Genomic DNA, 19,169 nt, shown 5'->3' with positions numbered 1-19,169 from the left:
GCATTAAATGTCATCTGCCATGTGTCTGTTGATTTCACCAGTCTGTCTATGTCCTCCTGAAGTCTGTTACCATCCTCCACATTGTTTACTACATTTGCGAGTTTCGTGCCATCTGCAAACTTTGAATTTATACCCTCTATATTCAAGTCCAGGTCGTTAATATATATCAAAAAGAGCCGAGGTCCTAATACTGACCCCTGAGGAACACCACTGTATATTTCCCTTTAGTCTGAAAAACAACTGTTCACCACTACTCTCTGCTTTCCGTCCCTTAGCCAATTTTGTATTGACACTGCCACTGTCACTTTAATCCCATGAGCTTTAATTTTGCTAACAAGTCTATTATGTGGTATTTTGTCAAATGCCTTTTGAAAGTCCATATACACTACATCAACCACACTATCCTCATCAACGCTTTATGTTACTTCATCAAAGAACTCAATCAAGTTAATCAAACACAATTTTCCTTTAACAAATCCATGCTAAGGTTCATTTATTAGTCCATACTTTTCCAATTGCCAATTAATTTTGTCCCGGATTATTGTCTCTAAAAGTTTCCCCACACCGACATTAGGCTGACTGTCCTGTAATTGTCGGTTTTATCTCTCCCCTTTTTCGAACAGGGTGTGATATTTGCAATCTTCCAGCACCGTCCCCATATCTAAGGAGGATTGGAAGATTGTGGCCAGAGCCTCCGCAATTTCCACCCTTACTTCCTTCAGTAACCTAGGATGCATCCCATCTGGACCGGGTGTCTTTTTTATTTTGAGTACTGCCAATCTTTTAAGTACCTCCTCTTTATCTATTTTTATCCTATCCAATATTCACTGTTACCTCCTCCTTTACTGCTACAATGGCAGCATCCTCTTCTCTAGTGAAGACGAATGCAAAGTATTAACTTAGTACCTCAGCCTGCCCTCTGCCTTCACAAAAAGATCTTTTTTGTCCCTAATCGGTTCCACCCTTCCTTTGACTTCCCTTTTACTATTTACATGTTCATAAAAGATTTTTGGGTTCCCTTTTATGTTAGCCGCTAATCTATTCTCATACTCTCTCTTTATCCCTCTCATTCCCTTTTTTAGATCTCCTCTATACTTCTGTATTCAGCCAGGTTCTCTACCTATTCAATAAGGTATATTGAACCTTACATTCATCATAAGCCTCCTTTTTCTGTTTCATTTTAATCTCTATATTATTAGTCATCCAGCCCTAGCTTTGGATGCCCTTACTTTCCCCCTCATAGGGATGTGTCCACTCTGTACCCGAATCAACTCCTCCTTGAAGACACTAATAATATACCAATAATAGTCGAAAATCAAGGGGCAAAGGGGAGGGAGGAACTAAAAACAATCACTATCACTGGAGAAAAAGTACTAGGTAAACTAATGGGTCTAAAGGCTGACAAGTCCCCTGGACCTGATGGCTTGCATCCGAGGGTCTTAAAGGAAGTGGCGACAGAGATAGTGGATGCATTGGTTGTAATCTTCCAGAAGTCACTAAATTCTGGAAAGGTCCCAGCAGATTGGAAAGCCGCAAACGTAACACCCTTATTCAAGAAGGGAGTCAGACAGAAAGCAGGTAACTATAGACCAGTTAGCCTAACATCTGTCATTGGGAAAATGCTAGAATCCATTATTAAGGAAGTAATAGCAGGACATTTGGAGACTCATAATACAATCAAGGAGAGTCAACATGGTTTTATGAAAGGGAAATCGTGTCTGACAAATTTATTAGAGTTCTTTGAAGAAGTAACGGGCAGGGTGGATAAAGGGGAACCAATGGATGCAGTATATTTGGATTTCCAAAAGGCATTCGATAGGGTGTCATAAAAGATTACTACACAAGATACGAGCTCATGGTGTTGGGGGTAATATACTGGCATGAATGGAGGATTGGCTAACTAACAGAAAACAAAGAGTCGGGATAAAAGGGTCATTTTCAAAATGGCAATCTGTAACTAGTGGGGTGCCACAGGGCTCAGTGCTGGGGCCTCAACTATTAACAATATATATCAATGACTTGGATGAAGGAACAGAGTGTCTTGTGGCCAAATTTGCTGATGTTACAAAGATAGGTGGAAAAGCAAGTTGCGATGAGGACATAAAGGGTCGATTTTACCGTCGGGTTTCCTGTGGGTTTCCAGCGAGGGGGCCCCAAAAATCCCGATATCCAGTCACGTGACCGGATTGCGCCACGATCCCGACCACTTCCGGGTTCCCTGATGACGTGCGGGGCTGCGTGCGCGGCCCCCGCTGGTGGGAATCCCGCAGGCAATTAAAGCCAGCGGGGTTCCACTTGAGTGTACTTACCTTGCTTGTTGAGGTCATTAAATGAGCTGAATCAGCTGTCAAAACAGGAAGTGTGGGATTTTACCTTCAACGCAGAGTGTTTCACACACTGGGGGAAACAGTCTCCCTCCAACCAGGCGTGTTGCAGCCAGCAGCCGGTGGCAGCTGCCAAGGTGCACTCCACGGGGGGGGGAGAGCCCTCACCCACGCAGGAGGCCACCGCGTCACATAGGGCAACCCCTGCCCCCCACCACCCCCCGCCAAGCCAGAGGACAGACCGACGCGAAACCGCAGCCCCAGTCCGAGGAACCACCCACCTACCCTGCACCACCCCTCAGACCAACACCTGCCAGATGGGTGGTGCGTGGACACCCTCGGAGGACGAACAGCATGACCAGCCCCAGCAGCCTCGCAGTCAAAGCCGTCCGCCGCAGAGACGTGGAGCCTCCCAACACGGTGCTGTTGCACGCCCACCTGCACAGCAGGAGGGAGGGCAACCGCAGAGAGAGATGCGTCGCAGAGGGCACTACCCTCGCCACAGGGTCCACAGACCGAGGCGCAGCTCCCCGGACCTCTCCGAGCAGCAGTGCACACGGAGGCGCAGATTCACTCGACATGTAGTCGTGGACATCTGCAGCCTCTTTCATGCCGAACTTCTCCTGGCTGGCCCCAGCACCAAGTGCTTACCTGTCGCTGCCAAAGTCACCACTGCCCTCCACAACATCTCCTCCGCATCCTTCCAGGGTGCAGCCGGGTACACCGCTGATGTCTCTCAGTCGTCTGCGCGGAAGAGCCCTGCAAATACACCTGCACCTACTCTGCAGTAACACAATGGGTGGCATCAGTGGTGGGTCCTCATAGTGATACCCAGGAGCGGGCATTATTGGACACAACAGACAGGATTCGCGGAGACATGGCAGTGGTGGTGCCAATATAATGTGTGATGTTTGTTGCTCTGAGATTCAATATAGGTAACACCCATGGCAAACCCTCAGACACCCTTGTGCATCCCCTTCATGCTCACGACACGTTTGCCTTACGCTGCCTACTGCACATATGTGATGCATGCCCTGTGGCTGCAGCACAGGTGGTGGCAGGTTGAGTGAGGCTGGCCATGAGGGAGATGCACGGGAGGGTGAGTATGGGATGGAGCAATGAGATTGTATGAGGATTGGGTTGCGTGTTAGTGGCGGGGTGAGTACTCGTGAGGTGAGTAGGTGCAGGTAAGATGAGGATGGGGTTTGAGTGGGTATGAGGGGTGATGTGACAGAGTAGTGTTGGCGGTGCCGAAGGAGATGTGGGGTAGAGGCAGTGTTGTGGCAGACGGAGTGTAGGGGAAAGACTACGTGTTCTCACTGTGGCTGACCCACTGCGGTCATTGGAGCGCCTCCTGCACTGTATGCAGGTGGGCGATATGTTGGTTGCGCAGGTGACCTCCTCTGCCACCTCGAGCCAGGCCTTCTTGGTGGCAGAGGCAGGCCGCTTCCTCCCGCCCGCCGGGTGGAAGATCTCTGTCCTCCCCCTCCTCCTCACCCCATCTGATGATACCTGGGGTGAGGCATCATTAAACTGGGAGCAGCCTTCCTCCTGGGCTGCTCCATGCTGTAGTTTGTTCCATTGGTTGCAGCATCAGTCAGTGGAGGACTGCCCCTTTAACTAGAGAGCCTCCAGCTGATAGATCGTACTGCGCATGCGCAGCCCGCCCGACGCGCAGACCAGCAGCGCGGACCCCGGAGGAGCAGGTAAGTGGCTCCAATTAGTGGATTGCCTGCTACAATCGCGCGGGCAACCCACTAATTTCACCGGGCGCGGAGGCCACGCATCCGAAACCCAATCCGCCGGAAACCCGCAGGCCTGCTAAAATCAGGCCCAAAGTGTCTGCAAAGGGATATTGACAGGTCAAGCGAATGGGCAAAAATTTGGCAGATGGAATATAATGTGGGAAAATGTGAAGTCATCCACTTTGGGAGGAAAAATAAAAAAGCAAAATATTATTTGAATAGAGAAATACTACAAAATGCTGCGGTACAGAGGGATCTGGGTGTCCTCGTACATGAAACACAAAATATCAACATACAGGTGCAGCAGGTAATCCGGAAGGCAAACTGGAATATTGGCCTTTATTTCTAGGGGGATGGAGTATAAAAGCAAGGAAGTCATGCTACAACCGTACAGGGTGCTGGTGAGACCACACCTGGAGTACTGCGTACAGTTCTGGTGCCCTTTTTAAGGAAAGACATATATTTGCATTGGAGGCAGTTCAGAGAAGGTTCACTAGGTTGATTCCGGGTATGGAAGGGTTGTCTTATGAGGAAAGATTGAACAGGTTGGGTCTATACTCATTGGAGTTTAGAAGAATGAGAGGAGACCTTATTGAAACATGCAAGATTCTGAGGGGACTCGATAGGGTAGATGCTGAGAGGATGTTACCCCTCATGGGGGAATCTAAAACTAGGGGGCATAGTCTCAGAATAAGGGGTTGCCCGTTTAAGATGGAAATGAGGGGGAATTTCTTCTCCCAGAGGGTCGTGATTCTTTGGAATTCTTTACCCCAAAAAGCTGTGGAGGCTGAGTCATTGAATACATTCAAGGCTGAGTTAGACAAATTTTTGATCAGCAAGGGAGTCAAAGGATATGGGGAAAAGGCGGGAAAGTGGAGTTGAGGTAAAAATCAGATCAGCCATGATCTCATTGAATGGCAGAGCAGGCTCGAGGGGCCGAATGGCCTACTCCTGCTCCTATCTCTTATGGTCTTATGATCTTATGGTCTCCCATTGTTCAATTACTGTTTTGCCTGCCAATTTTTGATTTCCATCCATCTGGGTAAGACCCCTTTTTAATTCACTGAAATTAGCCCTCCTCCAGTTAAGTGTTTTCACATTTGATTGTTCCTTATCCTTTTCCATAACTATTCTAAACCTGATGATATTACCATCGCTATTCCCCAGAAGTTCCCCCACTGAAACATGCTCCACATGATTCTCCAGAACTAAATCCAGCATTGTTTCCTTCCTCATTGTGCTGGAAACACACTGTTCCAGAAAGTTCTCTTGTACACATTTCAGGAATTCCTCCCCCTCTTTGCCCTTTCCACTGTTACTGTCCAAGTCTATATTGGGATAATTGAAGTCCCCCATTATCACTACTCCATAGTTCTTGCATCTTTCTGTAATTTGCCTGCAAATTTTCTTCTCAATCTCCTTCCCACTATTTGGTGACCTATTTTATACACCCAGTAGTGTAATAGCTCCTCCATTATTCCTTAACTCTAACCAAATTGTAGTATTGTGTCCAATTCTGGGCACTGCACCTCAGGAAGGATATATTGGCCTTTGAAGGGGTGCAGTGCAGATTCACCAGAATGACAACAGGGCTTAGAGGGTTAAATTATGAGGACAGGTTACTTAATCTTGGCTTGTATTCCCCCGAGAATAGAAAATTGAGGGCTGATCTAATCAAGGTGCTTAAAATGTTAAAAGGATTTGATAGGGTAAATGCGGAGAAACTATTTCCTCTGGAGGGGGAATCAAAAACAAGGGGATATAATCTTAAAATTACAGCTAGGCCATTCAGGAACAAAATCAGGAAGCACTTTGTCACACAAAGGGTAGTGGAAATCTGGAACTCTCTCCACCAAAAGACTGTGGATGCTAGAACAATTGAAGCTTTCAAGACTGAGATAGATAGACTTTTGTTAGATAAGAGTATCAAGGGACATGGAGCAACGGCGGGTAATTGGAGTTGAAGTGCAGATCAGCCATGATCTAACTGAATGGCAGAGCAGACTCCTGTTCCTAATGTTCCCATGTTGTAGCACCTATGAGACATGCACCAATCTGAGTAGGCTCCACCTGGAACTAAAAAAACCCAACAGTTTGGGCTCATTCTCGGATAATGCACTGGTACTACCACCTTCCTCGGTGCTCCAAAAACCTCCAGAATTAAAAGGTGGAGCAAGATGGCAGACGAAAGAAGGAAAGAGGGAAAGAGGAAAAGAAGGTAAGAGAGAAAGAGGAAAGAGGGAAAGAAAGATATGCATTTCTCACCCATCTTTACTCAAAAAGTGACCCTAGTCACTTGCCAACAAATAACTTGGAATCTCTCAATGTAATTTCACTCCCGATCTATCATGGCCTGTTCCTGTGTTATACATTTGATGATTCTATTTTTTTAATGACACCACAGCTCTCCAACTCTTTATAACACCATAATATTATGACAAAATAATTGCAGATGATGAAGGCCATTCGGTCCATCTTAATTCACCCATCCAGAGAGATCCCAACATCTCCCCTTTGTAGCATCCAATTGTTTCTTAAATGATTCCAGAGTGTTTGCCTTCAGTATTCTATCTGGAATTATATTCCACATGTTAATTACTCTTTGTGTGAAGGATAATTTCCTGATATCAATCCTAAAATTGGCTTTTACTAATTTGAACCTGTGCCTTCCTGAGCTACTCCCAAAGTTGAATTTAAAGTTTTTTTTTCTGTCCCTTTAACAATCTTACATACCTCATTCTTATGTACCTCTAGAAGATCACATCTCCAATGTTGCTTTTCTTGGCTGAATAACCCAAATTTCTTCAGTCTTACCTCATACTCAGACTCCTGACACTAGGGATCACACTCATCGCTCTTCACTGCACTGCTTCCAGCATTCGAATGTCTCTCTTTTTTCTTGATGACCAGAACTGGATGTAGTATTCGAGGTCCTGTCAATAAAGTCTGACCAACGCCGCCTCTGACTTATATGTCATTGTTTTGGCTATGTAGTTCAACATTCACTAGTCTTTGTTGATTGCTGCTCTGCATTGGTTGGACATGTTTAGCGTTGAGTCTAAGATTCCAAACTCTCTTTTAGCTCCATCCTTCACCATTTCAACTCCATATGTGATATTTATTTTTCCTTCCATCTGTAACACTTTACACTTCTTTTGTATTTAATTTCACCATTGCTCTGCTTAAATTTACATATTTTGTTGAATTCATTCTGTAATATTTGAGCTGCCTCTTCGAAATTCTACTCCTAGTTTGGTATCATCTGCAAATTTGACCATTTTACACTGAGATTTTCATCACTCGACCATTGGCAGCCGTGCCTTCAGTTGCCTATGCCCCAAGTTCTGGAATTCCCTCCCTAAACCTATCTCGTGTGGCTCGTCGTCAAATATTTGCTTGATGATGCTCCTGTGAAGCACCTTTGATCGTTTTGCTACATTAAAGGCGATATATAAATGTGAGTTGTTGTTGTTGTTGTTGTTGTTGAGTTTCTGAATCTAGGTCATTTATGTTAATTAGAAATAGTAGTGGTGCCAACAGAGCCTGAGGCACCCCACTCGGTACTTCCCCGCACTTTGACATAGCTCTTGTAATGAGCAGGCAGTGACAGTGGTGCACCGCAGGGATCAGTGCTTGGGCCCCAGCTATTCACAATATGGGGCCGATTTTTGGATGGCCGAGCGGGTGCGTTGGGGGTGGGGGGACTCCTAAAATGGTGGAATCCTGGACCGGGTTTGGAGCCTGGCTCCAACTCGCTCACTTCCAGGTTCCCCAATGACGCATTCGGGTGCGCGCGCAGCTCCCGCATGTGGGACTCCCATCGGCAATTAAAGCCGGCGGGATGATAATTTACATTGTTATTTAGGTAGTTGAGGTATTTGACAGACCTCATTGACTGGAGATTTTGGCAGGGGTGCAATTTTGAAGGATCGTCAACGTGTTTCCCGTGCTGTGGGAAACACTCCCTCTTGGAGCAGATGCGTTTCAGCCAGCAGCCAGTGGGAGATGCAAAGGATTATTTGACAGTTGGGGGGAAAACCTCATTTATTGTAGTAGGGCACTCTGTCACTTCAGACAAAATTTTGGCTGCAACACCTTTGTCTTTCCACTCAAAATTATTAATTTATACCCTAAACTCTGCTGTGCAAATACATTTATCTACTTTGCGGACCCCCTCAAACTCATACCGTTAGGATGGGGGGGTGCCATGGCTGCATTCACCACTTCATACGAGGATGAGCAACATCACCAGCCTCGCCAGGCACGCCGTCCACCTCCGCCACGTGGAGCTCCGCAACACAGTACTGCGCCACAGGCACCTGCACAAATTAGTCGTGCAACTACACATACACCCACTGTAGGGTGACCCAATGGGTGGCATCAAGTGTGCATGTTCATGGTGAAACTCATGAAAGGGACTTATTACACAAGCCAGTCAAGAATGGCCAAGACGTGGCAGCAGTGGTGACAAAAATAATATTTAATGTGCCATGAACAAAAATCAAATATAAATAAAAAACATGACAAACCGTTAAACACCCTTGTGCATCCCCTTTGCCTTACACTTACGACTATTCCTAAGTGATGTTTCCCCTGTGGCTACAGCAGAGGTTGTGGCAGGTTACTCTTGTTCATGCCTTGAGCGATTAGATGCTTTGGGCCTACGCCCTCTGGGTTTCGGTGCCCGTGAGGGCCCTTCCAAAGACTCCTCCACCTGAACCTGTGCAGGGGCAGACTTGACCACCTGGAGAGGAGGCAGCATTGCGGGTACTGGTTGAGAGGGGGGGGGGCAACGAGTGAGACGTGGGAGCAGTTTGAGTGGTGTCCCCACTTCCATGTCCCCTTTTGCTATCATCCCTCTCCTGGGCCAAGCCCACATCACTCCTACCACCCTGCTGGACGATTGTTTGGAGGACATGTGTGAAGCCTTGTAAGGCCAGTGCAAGTGTATCTGCCTGCCTGTTTAAGGCGGCAGAATGTTGCTCACCCTGAGTCTGAAGCGCAGTTGTCAGGGCCTCAGTGGACTCATTGGTGAGCTGTGCTTGAAGTTCGATAGAGGCTAGCCTTCCCTCCATCGCAGACATTCCCGCACTTACCCACGACACTATCTCGGAGATGCCCTCACGTCCCTGTGACAGTATCTCAGAGATTCCCTCCCGTACCTGTGCTACCATTCCACACATACAGGAGTTGGACTCCTCCATCCTCTGCGCGATTGTGGAGTGTGCGCATGGCAGCTGTTCCAGCACCTCGCAAATGAGCTGCTGTCCCTCGATCATTCTCCTTTTAAAGGATGGCCCCCAGGGTTCAGAATCTGTGTCCAGCTGAGCAGAGCCTCGAGAAGAGTGCTCCCAACGACACGGACTCTCTACAGCTGCCCCTGCCACCAGTGTCTGCTCGTGCTCACATGTGTGTGGTAACTCACCATGTGTGACCCCAACTAACTGAGGACAGGGACCCACCGAGGTGTGTGTATCTGCGCTGGTGGATGGCTCGCGCAGATGTGACGATGCCCCCTCCGAGGCTGGCAGGTCCTCTGAGGAATCGCCCTCCGCTGTCATGGCGGTCACTGAAGGCCCTGTAAGAGAACAGAAGGCAATATTAAGCATGATGACAGATGTTGCGGTGCTGAAGATGGCAAGGCATGTTAACATAATTTGTTATTGTGAGTGCTGAATGTTAAAGTTCTGTCACCAGCCGTTTGTCGGGTGGCAGTCTCGGCGTCCTCGATGGACAGGCACTTGAGGGTGCAGCTCAATTCAAGAGCCTCCAGCTCCGCGTCCGTGAGGACAACCTGATTTTGCGGCACTCTCCGGTGTTCGCCCTCTCCCGTGCATTCTGGGCTCTCTTCTCCTGTAAGGGGAGAGAGTAGAGAGGCATGAGTGAGGGATGGTGACGTGGCCAACCGCTGAATGCATGGGTTTGGGTGAGGCTGACCGTGAAAGAGATGCATCAGAGGGTGAGTGTGAGACAGAGCCATGACATTGTATGAGGATTGGGTTGAATGGTAGTGGTGGGATGATTACTGGGAAGGTGAGCAAGTGCAGGGAAGTTGAGGATGAGCTTTGAGTGGGTGTGAGGAGTGATGTGATAGAGTTGTGTTGGCAGTGCAGAATGAGTTGTGGGGTGGGGGCGGTGATGTGGAATACGGAGTGTAGGAGAATGAGCAAGTGTACTCACTTTGGCTGACCTAGTTAGGTCATTAAAACGCTTCCTGCGCTGGATCCAGGTGCTGGTGACCTCCTCTGTCAGCTCGAGCCAGGCCTTCTTGGTGGCAGAGACAGGCCACTTCCTCCTGTCTACTGGGTAGAAAATCTCCCTCCTCCTCCTCCTCCTCACCCCATCCAGTTGGACCTGGAGTAAGGCATCGTTAAATCTGGGAGCAGCCTTTCCCCTGGTCTGCTCCATGCTGTACTTGCGGTTGGTTGCTGCAGGAGCAGCATTGGAGGGCTGCCCCTTTAAATAGGGCTCCTCCAGCTGACAGCCTGTGATGCGGGTACGCAGTCCGCCCGCTGCGCAGGTTGATGACGGGGAACCCGGAAGCCACGGTAAATGCCTTCAATTTACCCGCGATCGCATGGTGAACGGACCGATTTCACTGGGCGGGTTACCCACGTGCCCAGTTACCGCCCCCCCCCCCCCCCCACCGCTGCCATCCCGCCTCCCTGGTAATATCGGGGCTATATATCAATGATTTGGATGAGGAAACCAAATGTAATATTTCCAACTTTGCTGACGACACAAAGCATGAGTTGTGAGGAGGATACAAAGAGGCTTCAAGGCGATTTAGACATGTTGAGTGAGTGGGCAAATACATGGCAGATGCAGTATAATGTGGATAAATGTGAACTTATCCACTTCGGAAGGAAAAACAGAAAGGCAGAGTATTATTTAAATGGTGATAGATTGGGAAACGTTGATGTATAAAGGGACCTGGGTGTCCTTGTACACCAGTCACTGAAAGCAAACATGCAGGTGCAGCAAGCAGTTAGGAAGGCAAATGGTATGTTGGCCTTCATTGCAAGAGGATTTGAGTACAGGAGCAAGGATATCTTACTGCAGTTATACAGGGCCTTGGTGAGACCATATCTGGAGTATTGTGTGCAGTTTTGGTCTCCTTACCTAAGAGAGGATATACTTGCCATAGAGGGAGTGCAGCAAAGGTTCAGCAGACTAATTACTGGAACGGCAGGACTGTCGTATGAGGAGAGATTGGGTCGATTTGGCCTGTATTCACTTGAGTTTAGAAGAATGAGAGGGGATCTCATTGAAACATATAAAATTCTGACAGGGCTAGACAGACTGAATGCAGGGAGGATGTTTCCCCTGGCTGGGGGGTCCAGAACGAGGGGTCACAGTCTCAGGATACGGGGTAGGACATTTAGGACTGAGATGAGGAGAAACTTCTTCACTCAGAGGGTGGTGAACCCGTGGAATTCTCTACCATAGAAGTCTGTGGAGGCCAAGTCACTGAATATATTTAAGAAGGAGATAGATAGATTTCTAGACACAAAAGGCATCAAGGGGTATGGGGAGAGAGCAGGAATATGGTATTGAGATAGAAGATCAGCCATGATCATATTGAATGGTGGAGCAGGCTCGAAGGGCCGAATGGCCTACTCCTGCTCCTATTTTCTATGTTTCTATGTACTCATTGTTTCCTATGTTTCTTCATTTTCTTCTCCATTCCTAGGGTTTACTCTGAATCCCCAAAGCTTTGAGTTTAATTAACAGCCTTTTGTGTGGAACTTTGTCAAAAGTCAAGATGCACCATGTCATAGGGCATACCACACCCACTTAAGTTGTCACATCCTCAAGAGTCAAGAAGGTTGGTCAAGCAGGGTCTTCCCGTTCAGGATCAATGTTGACTGCTATTTACTAGATTGTTATTGTACAGATGATCCTCAAGTTTAGTCCTGTCAATCAATTCTATTATTTCATATGGAATGGAAGTAAGACTAATGGGTCTGTAGTTGCTGGTGTTTGTTTTGTCACTCTTTTTGAATATGGACACTGCATTAACCTGTTTCCAATATATTATTATCGCTCCGGTTTCCATTGACCCCTTTTTCATGATTGCTGGACTCGTGCAAATCTCCTCTCTTGTATTTCTGAGCTCTCTTGAATAAATACCATCTATCCCAGGGAATTTACTTGTTTTTACCCTTTCTAGGACTTCCAACTCATTTATAATAAAATCATTCAGAATATTTACTATATTCAGTTTTGAGCCAATTTGCATCTATTATGGTTTTTACCTCTTCTCTAACTGTCCCCTTGCTGAAATTTCTCTTACTGCTATGTTTAGCCTCAGTTGTCATTCTTTTCTCTATGTCATTTTTTGCCTCTCTGATCGATGTAACTTGATGTTTCTTGTGTTCATCCCAATTCTCTTCTCTCTGCAGGATTTGTAGAGAGTGTTTTTGATCTTTAATTTGTTTGTTAACCTATTTAGGATCACATTAATTTAGTTTGAGCTTGCTGGTATTAGGAATGTATTCATCCTGCATGGTCAGCATTATACTTTTAAAGGTGTTCCATTTGTCATCTACTTAACCATTGTTGAAGAACCACCCACAATCTATTTGCTTTAGTTGGACCCTCATTTCATTGAATTTAGTCCTTTTAAAGTTATCCTCATCTTTTTACGGTGCCACAGTTGCCATATCTTTACAGCGACACAGCTTTCCATCTCATTTTGGTGTCGTAACCCCCCGTCCCTGCCCCATCTCTTTAAGATCTTTATGTTGGTTGTGTTGAGTTTTGATTTTTTTGGGGGGGATTATTCAAAGCACAATATGTTACTAATGCCAAAATAACACTATTTCTGTAGTAATATTTACTTCTGTTAGATTTGATCACCGTTTCACATGATAGGTTTCATCTCCATGTGAAAAACACACACACAAATCTGAGAACAAAGCTACAGAGCTGTGCTATTGTATTACAAGTAGTGCTACCTCTGATTTGAAAAGGCAGTGGATGAAAAGATGAAAGAGGCAAGATAAAAGGACAGGCTCGCTGTTCACTTACTCCTACTGCAAGTGCAGAATTCTTTTTTGTTTAAAAAATAATGTATGGTGGGGAAATAAACATGGTTAACATTGGTGGGATAGAGGCAGTCTGGTACAATCGGAACGGTGGATGGCAGCGTCCCACAGTTTTAATGCGGGGCCGGGATCAGCACTCGTGCTCCTCCCGGATCTGCATTCAGTTAAGTGTTTTTTTCTAAAACATGCCTTTTTGGTTGGCCCCCTATATTGGACCTCAGGACCCATTTTCTGCCCAGACAATTTCGAGGCCATTATTTTGGGTTTAGACCCTTCATAAAAATTGGTATAAACTGAGTTAAAAAGAGGCAAAGTTCACAACAACATGTCCACCGCTCCATAGTTTTAAATTAACAAACTTACTTACTTCAGGCACTCCCTCAAACAGGAAGTGGAGAAGAGCCCGGAGTCAGTTCAAGTGAAGCTCGGACCCTGGGGAGAAGCAAGAGGATCACACTCTCCCCTTGAACAATCAGATTGCAGCATTTTTGACACGCTACGAAACTGTCTCTGCAGGCTTGGAATGTGAAACCAGGGAAGTGAACATTAAAATCATTGCAAAAACAATTAGAGACAGCAAAAAAAAGAGAAAGTAAGAAATAATCAAATTAAATACAAGGGAAAATTAAAAAAAAGTTTTAATTTTATCATTTTTAAAAATTTGTTTTTAATGACCAAAACTATTAAAATAAGGAATAATGAGACTCCACATTTTTAAAAGTTAATTTTTAGTTGTTTGACAGTCATTAAAACTTACTATTAAACTATTAAAGCTTAATTCAAACCTGGTATTTGTGGCTATATTACTTACTTTCTAGCTGGGCAGATGAGCAAGTTGGTGCTTTTTCAATGATTTCACTGATTCCAGCCAGTGATATCCCTTTAATTCGAAGGTGTCATATCGCCAGCGAGCCAGTTGGAGCAAATTCCGGATTTCCACGTTTCACTGCACATGTGCAAACGCCAGAACTTGCTCCTCCATTTCGCCACTAACAACGGTGAGTGCTGTTGAGCTCACCATTCTTTTCCAAGCAATTTCTGCCCCGTTATTTTATACACCCAGAATTTTAAGTTGTTTACAAAATAAGTCTAGTGTTTTTTTAAAAAGGCATTTTGAGCATTTTCAATCTATTTTAACATCTATAAATTTTATTTTACTTACAGGATTAAAAAAAGTAAATGATGAAGACAGAGGGTGGTTGTGGAGGGTTGTTTTTCGGACTGGAGGCCTGTGACCAGCGGTGTGCCTCAGGGATCGGTGCTGGGTCCGCTGTTATTTGTTATTTATATTAATGATTTGGATGAGAATTTAGGAGGCATGGTTAGTAAGTTTGCAGATGACACCAAGATTGGTGGCATTGTGGACAGTGAAGAAGGTTATCTAGGATTGCAACGGGATCTTGATAAATTGGGCCAGTGGGCCGATGAATGGCAGATGGAGTTTAATTTAGATAAATGTGAGGTGATGCATTTTGGTAGATCGAATCGGGCCAGGACCTACTCCGTTAATGGTAGGGCGTTGGGGAGAGTTATAGAACAAAGAGATCTCGGAGTACAGGTTCATAGCTCCTTGAAAGTGGAGTCACAGGTGGATAGGGTGGTGAAGAAGGCATTCAGCATGCTTGGTTTCATTGGTCAGAACAGTGAATACAGGAGTTGGGATGTCTTGTTGAAGTTGTACAAGACATTAGTAAGGCCACACTTGGAATACTGTGTACAGTTCTGGTTACCCTATTATAGAAAGGATATTATTAAACTAGAAAGAGTGCAGAAAAGATTTACTAGGATGCTACCGGGACTTGATGGTTTGACTTATAGGGAGAGGTTGGATAGACTGAGACTTTTTTCGCTGGAGAGTAGGAGGTTTAGGGGTGATCTTATAGAAGTCTATAAAATAATGAGGGGCATAGATAAGGTAGATAGTCAAAATCTTTTCCCAAAGGTTGGGGAATCTATAACGAGGGGGCATAGATTTAAGGTGAGAGGGGAGAGATACAAAAGGGTCCAGAGGGGCAATTTTTTCACTCAAAGGGTGGTGAGTGTCTGGAACGAGCTGCCAGAGGCAGTAGTAGAGGCGGGTACAATTTTGTCTTTTAAAAAGCATTTGGACAGTTACATGGGTAAGATGCCGGTGATGGACTGGGGTTGACAATTGTAAACAATTTTACAACACCAAGTTATAGTCCAACAATTTTTATTTGAAATCTACAAGCTTTCGGAGGCTTCCTCCTTCGTCAGGTAAATGTTTACCTGACGAAGGAGGAAGCCTCCGAAAGCTTGTAGATTTCAAATAAAAATTGTTGGACTATAACTTGGTGTTGTAAAATTGTTTACAATGGGTAATATGGGTATAGAGGGATATGGGCCAAGTGCAGGCAATTGGGACTAGCTTAGTGTTATAAACTGGGCGACATGGACATGTTGGGCCGAAGGGCCTGTTTCCATGTTGTAAACTTCTATGATTCTATGAAATAAAACATGGGTCCAGAATTTCCTTGGAGCTGCTCTTGCCGTAACTTCGCGGAAAGTGCGTTGGAAACCCCGGTTATGTGCATAAATGGGATTTCTGCCACATGGCGCTGGAGCAAGAGCAGCTTTGACGAAATTCTGGGCTATGATTTCAGTTCGCTTGAACACGACATGAATTTTTTTATACCAGCTCAGTTAAGCATCTTTCCTGAGCAGTGGCTGAGCTTGATAGACAATATACTGGAGTTGATGAGCCACAGAATAACAGTTGAGTCTTAAGGTTTGTCACTGATATCAAGCATTAGCACAAGCTGATAGAGGTCTATGTGGGAGGGCATCATCATGTGTGGGTTAGAATGTGAAGGCATATGCCTTCCCTTCCTCGAGCAGTGATCCATAACTGAATACACTTAGCTCAAACAGGACAACAATTATATTTTCCATAATTTCTTGTACCCTTAACCATGGCATGATAATTTGGTTATGGACGACTACCCATAATTATTATGATTGGCCAAGTACTTCTCCTGATACTCAAGATAAACTCATATATATGTGTAGGGGTAACCTTTGTAAAGCAGGTCTTGCTAAAAGATATTTAAAGAGAATTGAACAAATAAAAATGGAATCACAAGGAATAAATGGTTGTGCAATATTTCAGGTACTGCATACTTAAGATTTGTATTTGCATGAGGCAAAGCAATGCAATCATTAAGCAGGAATTAATAAATAATGATAAATTTTGCTTTCCAGATCTTTTCTTTGAACAAACTGTTGCAGTATTTATTTAGAGAAAGTGTTGAAAACTGTGAAGGTGGGTACCTAATAAAAGGGACTACGGAAATGATAATATATCTGCAAGTAGGGAGGGAGGAGGCTGGTGTGGAGCATAAACGTCGGCATAGACCAGTTGGGCCGAATGGCCTGTTTCTGAGCTGTAGTTTCAATGTAACTCGATGAAATGACTAGTCTTAGGTTTCAAATGTATTAATGACAGAGATGTATCTCCTTGGCTTAGTGGTGGGGGGTTGATTTATTCCAAAACAGGAAATTGCAGACATCAGATCATCACAGTAGACAAGAGTTATAGAACTGCTGGTTGTCAAAATCAACAAGAAAATATTTAGGAGACAACTGACTACAGATTCTTCATACTCGTGTGTCATGAATTAACCATAATTCCATCAATCGTTTAAATGATTTCCGAGCTCTGCATCCCTCAAATTGGTGTTCTTCAATAAAAAAACTCGATTGCTCACTACTGTCTGCAAAGTTGATGTCCACTCAACTATATTTGCAGTGCTAATGTCTTTTTCCCCCTACTGTGCAACATACTTGTAAAGATCACAAATATTTACCCTGATTGATACAGAGAAGAGGTGTCATGGACCAGCAGTAAGAGCTGATAAATATCTCCACCACTGAGGCTGACCAGATAACTCATGAGCGATCGAGCTGTAAGTGAGTTATGGACACCCCAAGGAGTTAATCAGTCTCACTGCCAGCTGTGGCATAATCTGTTTAAATCATATGTATAATAGATATTTTAAATAAGACAAAGTTATGTTTTTATAACATTACATGTTGGTAGATGTGAAAATTATCTACACAGTTCTGAGACTATTGGTGTTGTATAAATAACCAATTGCAAACCAATAAAACATTATTTTAACTTTAATATTTTCCAGTTTGTTTCTATAAGTATTCCTCATTTAAGTATTAACATATTACATTTTTCATAACTAATAAAGATGAAACATTTGAAAAAGGCATTCACAATCCTAAACCTGTTTATTTTACAAAAACAAAGGCTCAGACTTGCTGCTAAATACCACTTTGAAGGACTTTGTTATCAGTGACTAATACTTTATTGCCTATTATGGTTAACCCTGCAGCATCCATATTTTACACTCATGTACTATCTAGATTACAATGACAAATGGAGGCCACAGCAGTCCCAACATCCACCTAACTGACAGGCAATGTAAACTAATATCCACACTCCAAACCATTCCCAGAATAAAGTAAATTTACCTCTGGGCCTATATCATGCAACTTGGAAGGCAGTACTGTCCTAAACAATATTAGCCGTAAAGTAAATGTTCTCAGCAACCTCCACTTTTAGATGCATCTGGGATATGCAATGTGCAACATGCAATATGCTTCTACACAAAAGGAGAAAGTTCTAATAACTGTTGAGGTGCCACAATTAAAGACCGTACTGTCAATGGGGAAGCTTCACACAATCAGACTTTGCAGACTTGACCTGCTAAACATGGATCAGGAAACCAAGACTCATTTATTTTGACTGAAATGACTGTGGCTCCCATTCCTAAATAAATCTACAGGATGACTTGTTGAGTTAGTCACGAAAGTTTTGAATGCCAATTGTGCTTGGACTCAGAATATTTAAAGATATAATGGTTAATCCAGTCACACTTGCAGAAAGTATATTTTTTATGAATTAACAGAATTATTAATAAAATAAACAAATTACATAAACACTTTCTTTAAGTAACTAACATACATACCATACACAGAAACTTTTCAACCTCAGAAGACTCTTGTTTAAGAGGACTCAAAAGCCCAATTTATACCATACCGTCACCAATTCCCATTTTCCATCCTATTGTGACCACAGCATGGTTAATCATTCCAATCTGATTTAGCAATAACATTTCACACTTCAATGAGTGGCACAGACTGGTGGAAGTTTAGGTTCCCACCATTACTCTCCACATGATGGAGTAGAGAAAGGCACAAAGCAGAGGGCAGGTGCCTTCCCATCACGAAGGAAGAGAAATTATTGGGCAAGTCACCTCTCTCCACATTCATGAACCTTCAACAGCCCAGATCAAGTGCGGCAATAACATCGTTCACCTGAGGAAGGAGGTAGCCTCCGAAAGCTTGTGAATTTAAAATAAAATTGCTGGACTATAACTTGGTGTTGTAAAATTGTTTACAATTGGCAATAACAAAGATCTGGGAACAAGCTACTTGTCTGGGCTTATGACTAGGGAATGGTGTGTTGCCTGAAGAAAACTAGAGAGGAAGAGACAATGAAGAGCTTGTTTTAAAAAATTCAGGAGGAGGGCAGAAACTTCCATTCTGAATCCCAATATTTCAGATTGCTGCACATTGGAAAATTCTCACCAGTCTGGTATAAAATGCTTCATGCAAATTTCCGATGGATAACAGAAGCTCAGTACACACGTTTGTGGGGTAATGCCAGCCAGCATATAAACTGAATAAGTGAGTGTTAAAACGAAAGAGGTCATTTCAACAATCCAAAGCTATTCTCAAAGGTTTTTATATATATGGGCAACAGCACAAACACAGCTAAGGATACAACTGGCATATTTATTGGGTGGGGAGGGGGGAGGGAGGGTTAAGGGAGGAAGGTTAAAAAGAACACAAGAAATTGTTACTAGCCTGAGGGCTTTGGTGATGTTACTGGAGGAAACATCATGGAATAGAAGCAGCCTTTTTTAAAAGAAAAAGTGAAGATCCTCTGAGCATTTGTGCAGTCTATCAGAATTATACACAATAGCACAATCCTGCAATGAAAATAGCTCCACTGA

The sequence above is a fragment of the Heptranchias perlo genome, chromosome 5 (genome assembly GCF_035084215.1).
Source record: "Heptranchias perlo isolate sHepPer1 chromosome 5, sHepPer1.hap1, whole genome shotgun sequence".
NCBI classification, from domain to species: domain Eukaryota; kingdom Metazoa; phylum Chordata; class Chondrichthyes; order Hexanchiformes; family Hexanchidae; genus Heptranchias; species Heptranchias perlo.
This window is presented reverse-complemented; position numbering follows the sequence as displayed.